Source organism: Ambystoma mexicanum, chromosome 12, assembly GCF_040938575.1.
Source record: "Ambystoma mexicanum isolate Mex_15411 chromosome 12, UKY_AmexF1_1, whole genome shotgun sequence".
NCBI classification, from domain to species: domain Eukaryota; kingdom Metazoa; phylum Chordata; class Amphibia; order Caudata; family Ambystomatidae; genus Ambystoma; species Ambystoma mexicanum.
The window spans coordinates 410,697,347-410,712,281 of NC_090936.1; the positions used below are offsets into that span (position 1 = coordinate 410,697,347).

Below are 14,935 nucleotides of genomic sequence, written 5' to 3' on the forward strand. Positions count from 1 at the left end.
CCAACTCTGTTAAAGATCCAATTGCTCCCTTGGCAACAGAAGTGACATCCTGGGTACTGTGAGGGGTCAGAAAGGCAAGACAGACACAAAGGTACAGTTTTCTCACAAAGTGCCATTTTACTCAACATAAAAGGGTAAGACAAAAGCCTAACTTTCCCGAACCAGAAGATCCCTGCCTTACAAACTAAGGCTAAAAAAGAAAATGACCCAGTGTCCAAAAAGCATCTGTCACACACACTAAAATATACAATAAAAATCATACAAGGTTATTTTGGCAGTATTAAATCCCTCAAAATGATATATCAGTTCAAACACAAAGATCGTGAGAAGGACTCCTTGTGACCAAGATTGATGTCCCTTCCCCTGGATCAATACAGGAGTCTTTACAGCAAAGTTAAACTTCAAGAAGTGTCTGTGCAAAAGTAAAGTTCCACTCAGCGTAGCATACAATAATGAAGTTACTCGCTGTAGTGACTATCTTACTCCTAGTCCATAGTCCCATTTCCTCCATACTTTCGGGACATTCAGTCCAGTGGGACGGGACCGGAGCACTCTTGTAAAAAAGCATCAAAGTGAAAAATGTGTCCTCTTTTTACACAGGTTACCGCACGTGGCCGTAACCCCGCCCTGCGCATCGCCCTCCAGTCCTTTTCTATCACCAGGTCTGAGACCTTTTAATCAATCATAGAGGATACTTATTAGAGGCGACGGCGGGCGGGCATATGGAGGAAAGGGGACTATGGACTAGGAGTAAGATAGTCACTACGGTGAGTAACTTTGTTATACTCTTATGTCCCGCCCCCTTTCCTCCATACTTTTGGGAGATTACCAAGAACTCCTCACAGGAAAAACGGATCGATGGAACTCCCTTACTAAAAGAGGTTAAGAACAGCCTGGCCGAATTGAGCATCGGCTCTGGAACTCGGGACTAAGCAGTAATGCTTACCAAAAGCTGATGGGAAAACTGACGTAGCTGCTCTGGCAACGGTTCAATGTGCTTACAGAGCGACCAATAGATAGCAGGCAATGAGGGGAAAGCATAAGCTTTCATGTTGACCCACAAGCTGCAAAGAGGACCACCTCTGGTGTGCCCCATTGGAGATGATATTGCTGTTCATCTCACTCATAACCGATGCCGACTGACGACTGAATTAATCTGCGGTCACACAGATGATCCGGGATGTGTGGAGCCTGGAGCCAAGCAGTATACTGGATGGCCCAGCCCAAATTTGTATGGCAAGATCCACAAGGAGAGGAGAGTGTGCGTCACCCTGCTTGTTGATGTAAAACCTCGCTTTAAAAAGGGAGGTATTCAAAATGGCCACCGTGGCCCGCAGAGGTTGAGCCACCATTATCACACACCAGCGGTGGACTGCGTCGCAGGAGCAGGTAAAGCAATAGTCTTCCCCAAGGGAGTCATGGGCCCTGTGTGCCATCCTAGCCTTGAAACAAGGAACCTCGGCAGAGCCGTAACCGACATATCTAGGGTGTTTACTCGACACGTCACGGGATTCCCCAGAATTAGCCTCTAGTGGAGGATTCTCATCATAGCCAGTCCTGGGAAGTCTGTGGTGCGTGAACCGCCTTCTTTCGCCGCCTCAACAGACGTGGTGTCACCACGGCCTTGTGCGCGTGATGGCTTAGGGATTATACCTTACAGCCAGGTCCCTCGATGAGGGCTCTCAATTCTGTTGGTGACCGATTTAGCCCTAAGCAGGGGAACCTCAGGTTTAACCCTGGTCTTGTAGCCACCTCGAGAGGGGTGTCGAGTCAAGACTCGGTACAGTTAGCGCCAGATGGAGAAGCCTCAGGGCGAACCCTGGTATCCAAAGCCACAGCAGACCTGGGTTAGCCTTCGTGCCAAACAGGGGACCTTGGAAGAAGATCCGGTATTGGGAGACCGCTGCAGGTTCCTCAGATGAGTTTCTTGTGCGTCTCACTGAGTCGAGAACAAAAGGAGTACCCGAATCTGAAGTGTTCTGCTACCACAGAGAACCGCAGATATTTCATATGCGGGCTCCAAGTCAGAAGGTGCATTTACGCATCCTGGAAAACCACCACACTGAGCTAACCGCCCTTCCGAAGAGAGGACTTCATTTGGCTGGGCGTGATCAACTTGAATCTCTCTCGGAAAGACCAAAGATAGTGCGCAGGCCAGCCTGGTTGAGGACAGCAGTACTAGCCCCTCCCTTGCTCCATGTGGGGGACAGGTTCCACCGCTCTGAGGTATAGAAGTTTATGTACCTCTGCTCTGAGGGAGGGCATCCCGATCTGTTGGAAGAGTGGTTTGAAGGGTGGGGTAGGAGGAAAGGGCAAGCAAAGACCCGCCTAAATGATGGACAACTCTCACCAGTCTTCGTGATGGTTTGCCACACCTCCAGATGAGACGAGATTCGTCCTCCCACTGAAGTGTAGTGTGACCGAGAAAAATATCATTTGGTGATTTGTCAGCAGGGAGATTACCTGTCCCTGTAGAGGAGGCAGATGGCAGAGAGAAAAACCAACCACCTTGCTGCAGCCGCTTAAGGCGGGGCTACCAACCGGAGTTTCAGATCAGCACGCACAGCGACCCTGAAACCCCAGGATCCCAGAGAAGGACCAAGTCTGGGACCCTGACCTCTTGTCACGCTCACCTGATTCCCACGGAGGCGCAGGTCTGGCTTCGAGTGCTGATGCTTCTTCTATGGTGAAGCGCAGGACTCGGATGATGGACAGGAAGAGCCCCTCTACTCTGGCTTTTATGGCTCGCAGGAACATTCCCCTGTGCGTGAAAAGGGAGTATTACCTACTGACGGATTAATGCTCAAGCCTCCCACTCCCTTCCAACCCTCCTCGATACCCTTCCACGATTCCCCGTGAAGTCTCACCGTAGGGTCTGGAAGGATGAGTTCTCCATCCTGCTTCTGATGCAGGGGCGCATTGAAACCCAGTTACTTCACTGGGTTGAGGTTTGATGCGAGTTCAAAATAAGCTTGACTATTCAGGTGAGGCGCTGTAAGAGTTCTGTTGCAAGTTCAAAAGTTCAAGCTTAATAATAATGTTCATTGTCTTATCCCAGCAAGCGCTAATGCATATGTCTTTTTCCCCTTAGGGGCCGGGATTCGGAATGCCGGAGATATGGCGCCGACCCGAAGTGTAAGTTCCGGATGAGCATTCAGGTAATGTCTTTGCATTCGCTCATTCAATGTTTTTGTCTTTTTTCCCCATTGGGGCCGGGGTCCGGATTGCCAGGAAGCGGCAGGACCCGAAATGAAATGGGAATGACCCAACAGGTAAGTCTTAGAAGGAAACTGAGCTTTTCCTAATTCCCTTCCTTCTCTCACCTTGTTTTCTTGTCTTTTCTCTCTAGGCTCTGGGAAGTGGGTGCGGATCCGGATGATCGCTGCTGAAGATGGAGGAGCCCAGGAAAGGTGAGTGAAATGCAGCGCTGCAGAGATCGAAGCGAAATGCTTTTAAAATGATGTCTTCCCTTTCAGGATCGTCGGTGTGATGTCTCCGTGATGCAGCTTTAGCAGGTAAGGTCTTCTTTCTCTCCAATTCTCTCTCATCTCCCTTTGCAGGCGACCCAGGATGCTGACAGGCGTGGCTGAAGTCCAGATGCAGGAGCTGACACGGTGAGCATCCAGCTGCGAGGAGCAGAACAACGCGAAGCGTGAGTTGCTGATCGGGCGTGGTTTAAATAGCTTTGGAAGAAGTTCCAGGCATGTATCCTTCCACCGATCAGGTATGTATCTTTCCCCGACCACACCCAGGTGGAAAGTAGTCCCACAGGTAAAGTAGTCCCATTCAGGCCTCAAGAGCGCCTGGATGTAGCAGCATGGTCTGCATCAGGTAAGTGCACATTAAAACACTTGAACACATGTCTAGCTTTATGAGCCTGGCGCCTAAGGCGCCAGGACAGGGGTCCAACATGAGCCTGGCGCCTAAGGCGCCAGGACTGTGTCCAAAGGGCCCCAGCTTGGGCCCGCTGGCACTTCCCTGGGGGGAATGATGCCTGCCTCTGGGGTTGCTGGGTCGGACCTGGCTCCTTGGAGGTAGGCATCATGACACCTCTGTGTACAAGGGGCCTTAGCTGAAGCTGTCGCCAGGACTGACAAACAGGTCTTTGTTGTCCACATAGCATGGAAAAACTGCTCAGCCCCAAAAAGAACGCTCCTAGCACCAGTCATGAAAGTTGTTGTAAGGGAGGTATCCAAAATGGCCGCCGTCGACCAAGGAGGTTAGGCCGCCATTTAGTCAACACCTGAAGAGAACTGCGTCATAGGAGAAAATGAGGCAACTGTCCCCTCAGGGGTATCGGGTAATATTTTCTCCAGCAAAAATATTGCCGAACATATGGTTGTCGGGAACGGCCATAGGCGATATTTTTGGTGGCGAAAATATTAGGTGCAGGGGTTGCGGGGGTGTCCCCCGCATGGTCCATGTGTTATTTTTGCCGCAAAAATATGCCGATATTTTTGCATCGCGATATTTTTGCGGCGAAAATATCACATGGAACCCCCTCAGGGGAGTCAGGGGACTTCAGAAACACTTTGCCTTGAAACAAGGATCCTCAGCCAAGCCGGTGATGGCAGATCTAGGATGTTTAGTGGACAACTTAAGAACTGACCCATAATTAGCCTCCAATGGAATGACCTCGGCAGAGCCGGTACTGGAAGGCCTGTTGCTGATCACCTTCTTTGCCCCCTCGACAGAATCGGTACCACCACAATCCCGAGCGTAGGACGGTCGAGGAATGTACCCTACCGACAGGACCCTTAGAGGATCCCTCGACTGTGTCAGTACTGTATTTAGAGGAACCTTGGGTTTTAACCCGGGACATATAGCTCCCTCAAGAGGGGCCTCGAGCCCTGGCTCGGTGTGACAAGCACCAGAAACAGAGACCTCAGGGAAACCCTGGTCTCCAGAGCCACAGACGAACTGAGCTGAAACTTAGCACCCAAATGGAGAACCTCTGAGCCACGTTTGGCTTTGGCAGGTCCTCTGAGGGACCCTCAGAGAACACTCTGGTGCACCCATTAGGCACTTGAGGCCCCACCGGGGAATCCCTGGTAATAGAGCTACACAAGCCCCTCCAGGTCATGGAATGGTCTCAACCGAGCAGGGCTGCTCATCGCCATCCTCATCCGCTTAAGGCTCATCGCAACGAGGTGGGAACAGAAGACTGGTCCTCCACGCCTACTGCCTAAGATTTTAAAAGAAAAACTGAATCAGAGCAGCCGGAGTGGAAAAGGAGTGAAAAGACACTTGAAATACATCCTCATAGGGTCAGAGTGCATGAGCATCTGAAACTTCCCAAAAAACTCATCCTCAGCCGAGGGCTTAGGTGTCAAAGGGGAAGAAAACTTGTAAGGGACCTACCTCCACCGAACACAAGGAGGATGGTTGCCAGGAGGGTCCACCACCGGCCAGGTCCACATAGATCAGTGGAGCAAAAGCAGGAGGGAGTGAGACAGTATGAGGCAGCAGAGCCCACGCACACTGGTCAAAAGGCCGGAACGGGTTACTATTGACGGAAGGAATGCTCCCAGCACCAGACGTTGCTAACATAGGTATAAGGGAGGTATCCAAAATGGCCGCCGTAGGCAACGCAGGTTGGCCCGCCATTTTGTCGCCACCTGAAGAGAACTGCGTCCCATGTGTAACTGAGGCAATTGCCTCCTTAGGAGAGTCAGGGGACTAACACTTTAGCCTTACAAGTTGACATCTTCAAACCACTCTCAAAATTAGCCTCCAATGGCAGAACCTCGGACAAGCCGGTACCAGAGGGAATGCTGTCCGTGACCCCCCGTCTTTCCCTCCCCAACAGAACCGGTACCACCACAACCCTGAGCATGGGACGGTGGAAGACAATACCTCACCGAAAAGACCCTCTGAGAAGGCCTCTCAGATCTGTCGATATAGACTTAAGCGCCCACAAGAGGAACCTCAGGTTTCAACCTGGTATGTAAAACTCCCTTAAAAGGGGCCTCGAGTCGGGACTCGGTACAGACTTTAGCCTCTTCAAGAGGAACCTCAGGTTTCAACCTGGTATGTAAAGCTCCCTTAAAAGGGGCCTCGAGTCGGGACTCGGTACAGACTTTAGCCTCTACAAGAGAAACCTCAGGTGTCTACCTGGTTACAGTGGAGAAAGCTCCAGAAACGGAGACCTCAGGGTGAACCCCGGTATCCCAGCACCCAGCCGAGCTGGGCTTGACTTTAGCACCATGATGGTGAACCTCGGAACAATGTCCGGTACTGACAGGTCCGTCAGGACCCTCAGAGTAATTTCTGGTACGCCAGTTAGGCCCTTGGGGCACCTCAGGGGAAAACATGGTGACAGAGCTACAAGAAAGGCCCTTAAAGTACTCCCTCATGGAGTCAGAGTGCATAAGTCTCAAACCTCCTGAAAAAGGCATCCTCTGACGAAGATTTAGACACTCGGGTGGGCAGAGGCCGCTCATAAGGGGCATAGCCCCACAAACGTAATAAGGAAGGCTGCAGGAAGCAAGAACGTATGCGGTAGTGGCATCCAAGCACGGCAGTCATAACAAGGGCGTAACAGATTTGCACTGACCCGTGGAAACGGTTGTTCAACAAAAATAAGGTTGTCAGCACCCGTCGTCGATAGCGCAGGTGTAAGGGAAGAATCCAAAATGGCCACCGTAAACCACGAGGGAAGGCCCGCCATTTTGTCCAAACCTGAAGAGAACTGCGTCACATGTGTGGGTGAGGCAGGTATCTCCACAGGATGGTCACGGGACTTGATCAAAACTTTAGCCTTGACACAAGGATCCTTGGCAGAGCCGGTACTGTGGGGCCTCGGATGTTTACTAGACATTCTGAAGGGCCCCTTGAATTAGCCTCCAAGAGAGGAACCTCTGCAAAGCCGGTAACAGAGGAGATACGGTCAGCAACCTCTCCATGTGCCCCCTCAACAGAACCAGTATCACTGTGAGCGCGGGAATGTTGAGGAATCCATCTCACAGACGAGACCTTAACTGGTCACTCAGTTCTGTCGGTACACACCTTAGCCTCAATGAGAGGAACCTCGGAATGGAATCCGGTCTCTATAGCTCACCTGAGAGGGGCCACAAACCGTGGTTCGGTACAGAAAGCCTCAACGGAGGCCTCAGGGAGCACCACAGTGTCTGTATGGGAAGCTCCAGACAAGGAGACCCCGGAGCGAACTCCGGTACCCAAAGCCTTAGCACAACTGGGCAGGCTATTAGCACCTGATTGGTGAACCTCGGATCGTAATCCGGTGTTGGCAGGTCCCTTGCAGGAACCCTAGGAGAAAATCATTGGTATGCCTATTAGGCCTGTGAGGCACCTCAGGGGAAACTCTGGTAGCAGAGCTCTTCAAGCCCCTCCCGGACCTGGAGGACCCCGGGAAGGAGTTCCCCGGCCGAGGTACGCTAAAAAGTAAGGAACTTACCGGGTGTCTCTTCTTTTCATCTATAAAGAGTTGAACATGCGGTGGAGGAACTCGCTGGAAGATCTCTTCCCACCGACGAAGACGCTGAAGTGCCCAGACCGAAAGGGAGTCGCAGTAGAAACACAAGACCCAACAGTGATCCGGTCCCAGACAATCCAAACAGAAAGAATCGGGATCCGCCTTAGAGAAGCGACGTTCGCAGGAGGAACAAGAGACAAATCCCAACGATCCGGCATAGACGGAGGACTACGCGGCAGCAGAACTGGAACAGGAGAGAAGGCCAACGGGAAACAAGAAAATGTCTTCCCGGTGATGCAAGTGCGTCTAGCTCCAACCGCGCAGAGAAAAAGACTGAAGGGAGATGCGCGGGGCGGAGCTCAGAAGGGCGGGACAACGGCCATGTGCGGTACCCCACGTAAAAAGATAAGGAGGCCATTTTTCAATTTGATGCTTTTTTTTTTTTTTTTTTAACACAAAAAGTGCTCCAGTCCCGTCCCACTGGACGGAATGTCCCAAAAGTATGGAGGAAAGGGGACGGGACGTACGAGTAAGTCTTTTCCATTCAATATCCTTTCACTTGGCAAAGTGAATATCCCTCTTCTAACTGCTTACCAAATGATTGTACATAATTCGCAGCAACTGCCCATTCTCCTCGATTTCCTGCTTGGCAAAACAGTGTGTCTCAAACCACAAACTTGAAAATCAGTGCCAATGTTCTCTTCTCAAAAACCAACCAATTGTTAACACCTATTCTGTCTTTTTCCATAAGAAACACTTCAGTCCGAATGGATAAAAATACATCTTTGCAATGATTTCTTCAAAGAAAACCCTAAGAAATTTAACAGTTCATCAAGACAAGGAGACAGAATCAACACTTACTTTTCCACCACACCTTTTTGTTCCATAATCGCAGCACTTTCAATCATCTGCTTCTTTCCTGGTCCACTCACCTGCCAGGGTTAACCATAATGGGCCCCTTTCCTGATTTACTCGCCTTCCAGCATAAAAGTCCTACTACTACTATTGTGCTTTGTGGTAATGCTTGTTCCCAAAACCCTCCACACCAGAATCATACATGAAGAGGTTGGCACCAACAACTGCTTCTCTTGATAGTCTTGACTTATACAAAAAGTGTTACATCTCTTTCCAAACGGATATTCCACAAAAGGATAACTGTTCTCTTGCTCGTCTTTGGCTTTAGACAATGCAGGTTACAGTTATCTGCCACTTTGTTTCGCATACTAGGAGGGCTTGGCTCATGTCATGACCCTTGCCCTTGGCCCTCACTGGCAAGTCAACCTTCCAGTTAGGGCCAGGTCAAAGGCCTTAAAACCTCATCCAAGACTCTCTTGGAGTCAGTCCTGGCACCTTTGGCGCCAGGCTCATAACCATCATGAAGACCAAAATTAGAATGCAACTATTTACTTGGGACTATTTAACTTGGGGGGGGGGGGGGTTCAGGGGTTCAGCCAACATGGAGGCACACATATAGCTCAGTTACAAGGAACTGAGCTATGCGGTCTAGTCTTTTGGGTGTGGCAGGCCTGGGACTACTTTACCTGGACTACTTTGGGTGAGGCAGGCCTGGGACTATTTTACCTGGACTACTTTACCTGAGACTATTTAAACCACACCCAAACAGCAGAACATGCTTTGCGTTATTCTGCTGTGGGCAGCATAACGCTCACCGTGTCCAGTTCTTTGATGCCAGCTTACCTGAAACCAAGGACCTGCAGGGAGAGAAAGAACACTACAAAACTTACCTGGAACAGTACCTGTCTTCAATCCATCGCTGACTTCAGTTCCACTCACCTGAAGGTACGAACTCCATCATCCGGCACCGCATGCATCCTGGAATACCATAACCTGGAAAGAGGAGAAAGAAATACAGCATTAGTAAGCATTTACTCACGTTTCCTCCCGAATGAAGAAAGCCACACAATTCTTACCTGGGAGTCATCTCCTGGTCAGTATCATTGCTGGGACATTCCAGCGCTCGGCGAGGAACATCGCAACCTGCAAAGAGAGAAAAGACACAGGTTAGCAATATAAAAGGCGAAACAGCGCCGCACATCGCGCATTACTCACCGGACAGCATCGCACACACCGCGCTTTCGCCTACCGGCCGGCCCATGCTCATCTTCAAACTGCATGACAACACCAAAATACCTTTCCATACCTAAAAGGGAAGAAGCAAGACATTATTCGAACTAAGAGGAACGTAAAAACTGCATATAAAGACCTTAAAGCAGCAAACCTACGGAGTCGCAGCAGGCCTGGATTCCCACAGGGGGGCTTGCACCAGTGAAGTAACTTGGTCGCTGCTCGCCCCCCACATCTACGGGCACCTGCCACGAGGAGCAGGACGGAGAATCCACCTCTTACAATATTAAGGTGAGGAGAAAGCCCAAGGGGGAGGAAGGAGTTGAGGCCAAGGGAGGTGGGAAAACAAAGACAATCTGGTATTGAATCCAGCTCTCCTATATTGCAGACCCATCTTTAACCACATGCCTTACCAAGGGACCGGGAGAGGGTTTGAGAGTGCAAAACATCCAACCAGGGCTGGGTGGCGTCCCCATGGATACCAGGTGAGCGTAACAGCTCCTGCAGCCTTTGTTTTCTGGTTGTGCAACCTCTTGGCTGCTGGCAATACGCGCTACAATTATCTCCTAATTGAAATCTGTTTCTGGGAGAGTTGTGCCTAGTTTATCTTTGTATCACTCTTCTACTGACTTGATAATGCGGGTTACAATAGTCTCCTAATTGGCATCCCTGATTAGAAGAGTTGTGCCTAATTTGCCTGTATTGCAATCTTCTATGGATTTGGCAATGCAGGTTACAATTGCCCCTTAATTGGTGTCCCTGGTTAGGAGAGTTGTGCACAATTTGCCTGATTATCAATCTTCTCTGGCTTTGGACATGCGAGTTACAATAGTCCCCTATTTGGAATCCCTCAATAGGAGAGTTGCGCCCAGTTTGCCTTATTCTCACTTTTCTCTGGCTTTGGCAATACGAGTTACAATAGTCCCCTATTTGGAATACCTCAATAGGAGAGTAGAGCCCAGTTTGCATCAATTCAATTTCTTGATATTCAAACTAAGCATTCTCACCTAGCAATCTCCTTCACAGCGCCCTGGGGTCACCTGCTTCAGGCCTACTGACCAATATGCCCTGGCGCCCTGGCGTCTCCTTGTGACTGTTGCTGCAGGTCTCTTCAGGACGACTTCTGCCAACTCCATTGGGTCTGCCGCCGTACGCGCAGACCTTCAGTGAAGATCTAACATCTCTGTTTACTCTCCGGTGTAAATTCAATAACGCAGCAGTTCACAGCATGTAAGGAGCTCCTCTACCACAGCTCCACCATCAGTTTCTGGTTCCTCCCGCTGCTGCTCTCGCACCTGAAAGCCCTTTATGCTTTTAAAAGGTCCTGCTCAGGTGTTTTCCATTTAAACTAGGACGCTCATAAGGCTTCATTAACTCCTAGACCCTCTTCCTCGTCTCAGTACTATAGAATTTATGGGACTTGAAGTCCATAAGCGTCTGGTTTGTTTTATTATTAGTTAACCCAATCTGATTGGGCAACAGAGTGTCCAGACTTGGGGGAGACTGTTAAAGGAGTTGGTACTTTACCCTTGGGTTTAGGACCTTGATATAAGGTAGAATCATAACAGCTAAAAGGAGAAATGACTTATCGTAATGTTCTTTCTATGGATTCTTCTCACCGCAGATTTCTCAGATAGATATCCCCTTTCAACTTCAGCTGCTCGGAATAACCTTAGACAGGGGGCGTAGTGGAACGCAACTCGGCCAACGATAGTCTATCTGCCTTGACTCAGTGGTTGATCGCAATGTCAGACCTTGTGTATATATACTGTGTCACTAAGCCCTGTACCTCAGTAAACCACCCCCTCCCCCCTGAGCCCAGCCGCTGCAGAGGAAAACCAGCGAGAAAAGGGTGGCGAACTAGCAATCAAGAAGAGCAATCAAGCAGAGCAACAGAACCATCGCCAACACCCTCCTCTTGGGAAAAGGCATACACCTACTGCCAATGCTTTCTCAGCGGGGATGGATGGGAGTGGTGATGAGGAATCTGCAGGAGAAGAATCAATAGCAATATTACGGATTGCTTTTCTCCTGCACATTCCTCATCAGAAAGACTCCCAAAGCAGTAGGAATAATGCAGGAAACAAAGCTCTAAAGCAGAACATTCTGCAACACAGCCCTTCCGAAGCGAGCACCAGCCCCACAGGCAACGTCCAGGCTGTAATGCTTTATAAATGTATGAATCGAAGACCAGGTTGCGGCTCAGCAAATGTTCCTAAACGGTACTCCCCTTTGTAGAGCCGTAGAGATGGAGACCCCTCTGGTAGAGTGGGCCTTGATTCCAGGAGGCAATTCCTTGCCTGCGGTATGGTATAATTCCGAAATACACATTGTGATCTATTGTGAGATTGTCTGCTTCGATACTCTTTCCAGACAAGGCCTAGCTGTAAGCTACAAACAACTGGGTCTGTTTATCTGCATCCTGCCGTTCTTGTTCCACAGAACCTTAAGCTTTCTTGTGGTCCAACAGGTAAAAACGCAGAAAGATCTATCACCTGAGAAAGATGGAATTCTGGCACCACCTTAGGCAAGAACCCTAGTCTCACTTTCAGAAATAGCTTTTCGCGGAAAAAGTAAAGAAATGGTGGTTTGCAAGAAAGAGCCTGCAGCTTGCTGACCTGTCTGGCCCAAGCGATCGCAACCAGGAAGGCTGTTTTTAATGTTAGCAGCCGAAAATAACAACAATTTAACAGCTCAAAAGGAGCAGTCATAAGAAAAGTTGAGAACCAGGGTAAAATCCCAATCAGTGACAACAAAAGGAATAGGTGGAAACGTATTCAAGGCCCTTCAGGAATTGGGCCATAACCGGGATCGTTAAGAGCCTTGATCTGGAGACCTTCCGAACACAGACAAAGTCGACAAGTATCCATTGACTGATGACCTGAAGGCCTGCAGAGGCCAGAGACAGAAGGAATTCCACCACTGATGTTTGTAAAAACCATTCAACAAGCCTACGGACCGCAATGCATTACTACACTTTGGCAGTTTTCATCCACGCCATGTGAGAAACAAGTTGCCATTACGCCAATTTTTACTTCTGAAAAGGAGCAGCACATGGAGGAAGGACTTCAAGCAAGAGAGAATAGAGACAGGTTACATCGGAGGGGCTAACCCAAAGAATTAACAGTAAAAGCATTGAAAAGAGCCAACAATCATAATCGTGAGTTCTTACGAGAATACAAATATCTGCAATCAACTAAAAAGGAAAAGGCGAAATTGGTCTTGGTGAATACTTTCAGCAGTCTACCTAATCAAATAAAAAAGATCATAAACAAAAATTGGAAGACCACAGAGAAAGGGACATGGCCCTATAAACAAACCAATCATAGCTTTTAAAAGGAGCAAGAATCTAAAGGATCAGGTAACACGTAATTACATCAACTTGAAGACACCAGGACAGAAAACAATGACTGAAATATGGGGCATCCCGCCAATAAAGGGCCACTTCCCCTGCAGATCATGCTCCTGCTGCCTCCAAACAATGAAGAGCTTGGAAGTAGACATGGGCTTAACTAACCCGTGGAGACAGACCAGCTTTACAAGTTGCAATTCCAAAATGGTAATTTATGGCATCTGGTGACACTGTAAAAGGCTATATAGGGAAAACTGAAAGGAAGATCAAAATCAGAATAACAGACCACAAAAGCTGTATAAAAAACAGGTTCCGAATGAACTCCTAGTAGCCCATTGGATTGAATATATACATATGGCAGAACAAATGAAATTGACAGTCTTATTCCAATTAAAACCAGGAAATGAAATTAACAATGACAAAAAGAAACGGATATTGAAAGAAAGAACAGCTGGTTTAGCTAGCAGTAAGTGTCAAAAGAGGTCTCAATGAACAAATTAAATGGACCAAATTTCTATGAGCATTTTTCAAGCAGGCCATAGCCCATTGCTTAGACAAGAAGTTAAAATACAGGTTTGCTAATAATTCTTAGCCAGGTCACATTTTAATACATAATATAGCTCCCAGAAAACACTACTTGAAGTGACATTATGATGCAGGAAATACGATAATGAAATAGCTGTAGTGTACCCAAATATAATTATTACCTTAACAAATAAGATACGACGATTTGAGCGTTGATGGCAGGTAGAGAACCCATGAAGATGCCCGGAGCAAGTTAAACACAGAAAGAGGACTGGCGATGCTCCTGGTGCTGCTGAAAGGTAGAGACCCGATTAGGGTTCCTCAGAGCCAGTCAAACATAGAAAGAGGACTGGTGAGATGCATAGTGATGCTACGCTGGAGATTAATCACGTAAGTAAAGTGGGCCGTCGGTAATAAAGAAAGTCGCAGGATGGGGATGATGGCGCTTCGCAGAGAGAGTGAAATCCGAGGAGCATGCATCATAAGAAAGCAGGTAAGCACACAAGGCAAACACTGAACTCTATCGAGCTGGAGAATAGTGAAAAAGATTAAGCCGTTATACCCACTCAAAGAACGTTGCTGACGTGTGGTTTGGTGTGTTGCGATGGTATTGTAGACCCATACAGCCATATGGTGAAAAGCAAAGAAGGGACATGACAATCTAGAAAGTAACACAGCTGAATGATTACTCAGTGGAAAACGGGTGACGACGCAACCTCAGAGCTTTTACCGGGTGATAATTTCATCAGCGATATTGTACATATTGTTCCCAGAGCTAAATGGATAGACATATATGTGCAATGTAAATAAACAAAGGGAAACACTGCACTAAATACGATTCCTCATTCGGTAGGTTCAGGCACAAGATTCCGCCGCACCCAAGCACTTTCATTTTCCACTTCTGAATGAAGAACGAGCTTCAATGCCGATACGAGATAAGACCTGGTAAGAGTTCAAATAGTGCCACAGAATGATGAGGGTGATGTATTTGTGGTAGTTTAAGTAAAGTCACGGAATATTGAGAGCACTGCATTCCCAGATTACTGAGAAGCATGTATTGGAATAAACTAAACAGTAAAGTGAATATGATCCCTTGCATTATAGGTTTGAACCCATCATCACACTGTACGTAAGAAGGCAATGTTAATTTAGCAAGCAATAAACCTCCACTGACATTTCCAGGAAAAAGCAAATCTTTTGCTGAGGTAAATACGATGCGTCTAAAATGGAATTGAGCTTTGTTTAATAGACTGGTAGTGAGGAAATTGAGGTAACAAAGTTATATTAAACAACAGAGTTGGGTATATTAAGGAATTGAAAATATACCTAGGTGGAGCTATATTAAACAAGTGTTAGGAATACTAAGGAATTGATAATATACTAGTATTACCTATAGACCAAATTGGGGAACTGTAGATTATCTCAGATAAAGTAAGGTTGTACATCAAGGGGATGATACATGGTAGAATGGAGATCAAGAAATGCACACATGCATAGTTAATAGCAACCATAAAAATGTAATATTAGTAAGGAATCAT

General features: G+C 47.9%; 1 protein-coding gene across 6 annotated transcripts in view; it reads right to left on the minus strand.

The window, feature by feature from the left end:
* The window catches only part of DENND5B (DENN domain containing 5B), a 1,683,961-nt gene that overhangs the window by 146,394 nt on the left and 1,522,632 nt on the right, over positions 1 to 14,935 (minus strand). The gene's annotated exons all lie outside the window — the stretch shown is intronic.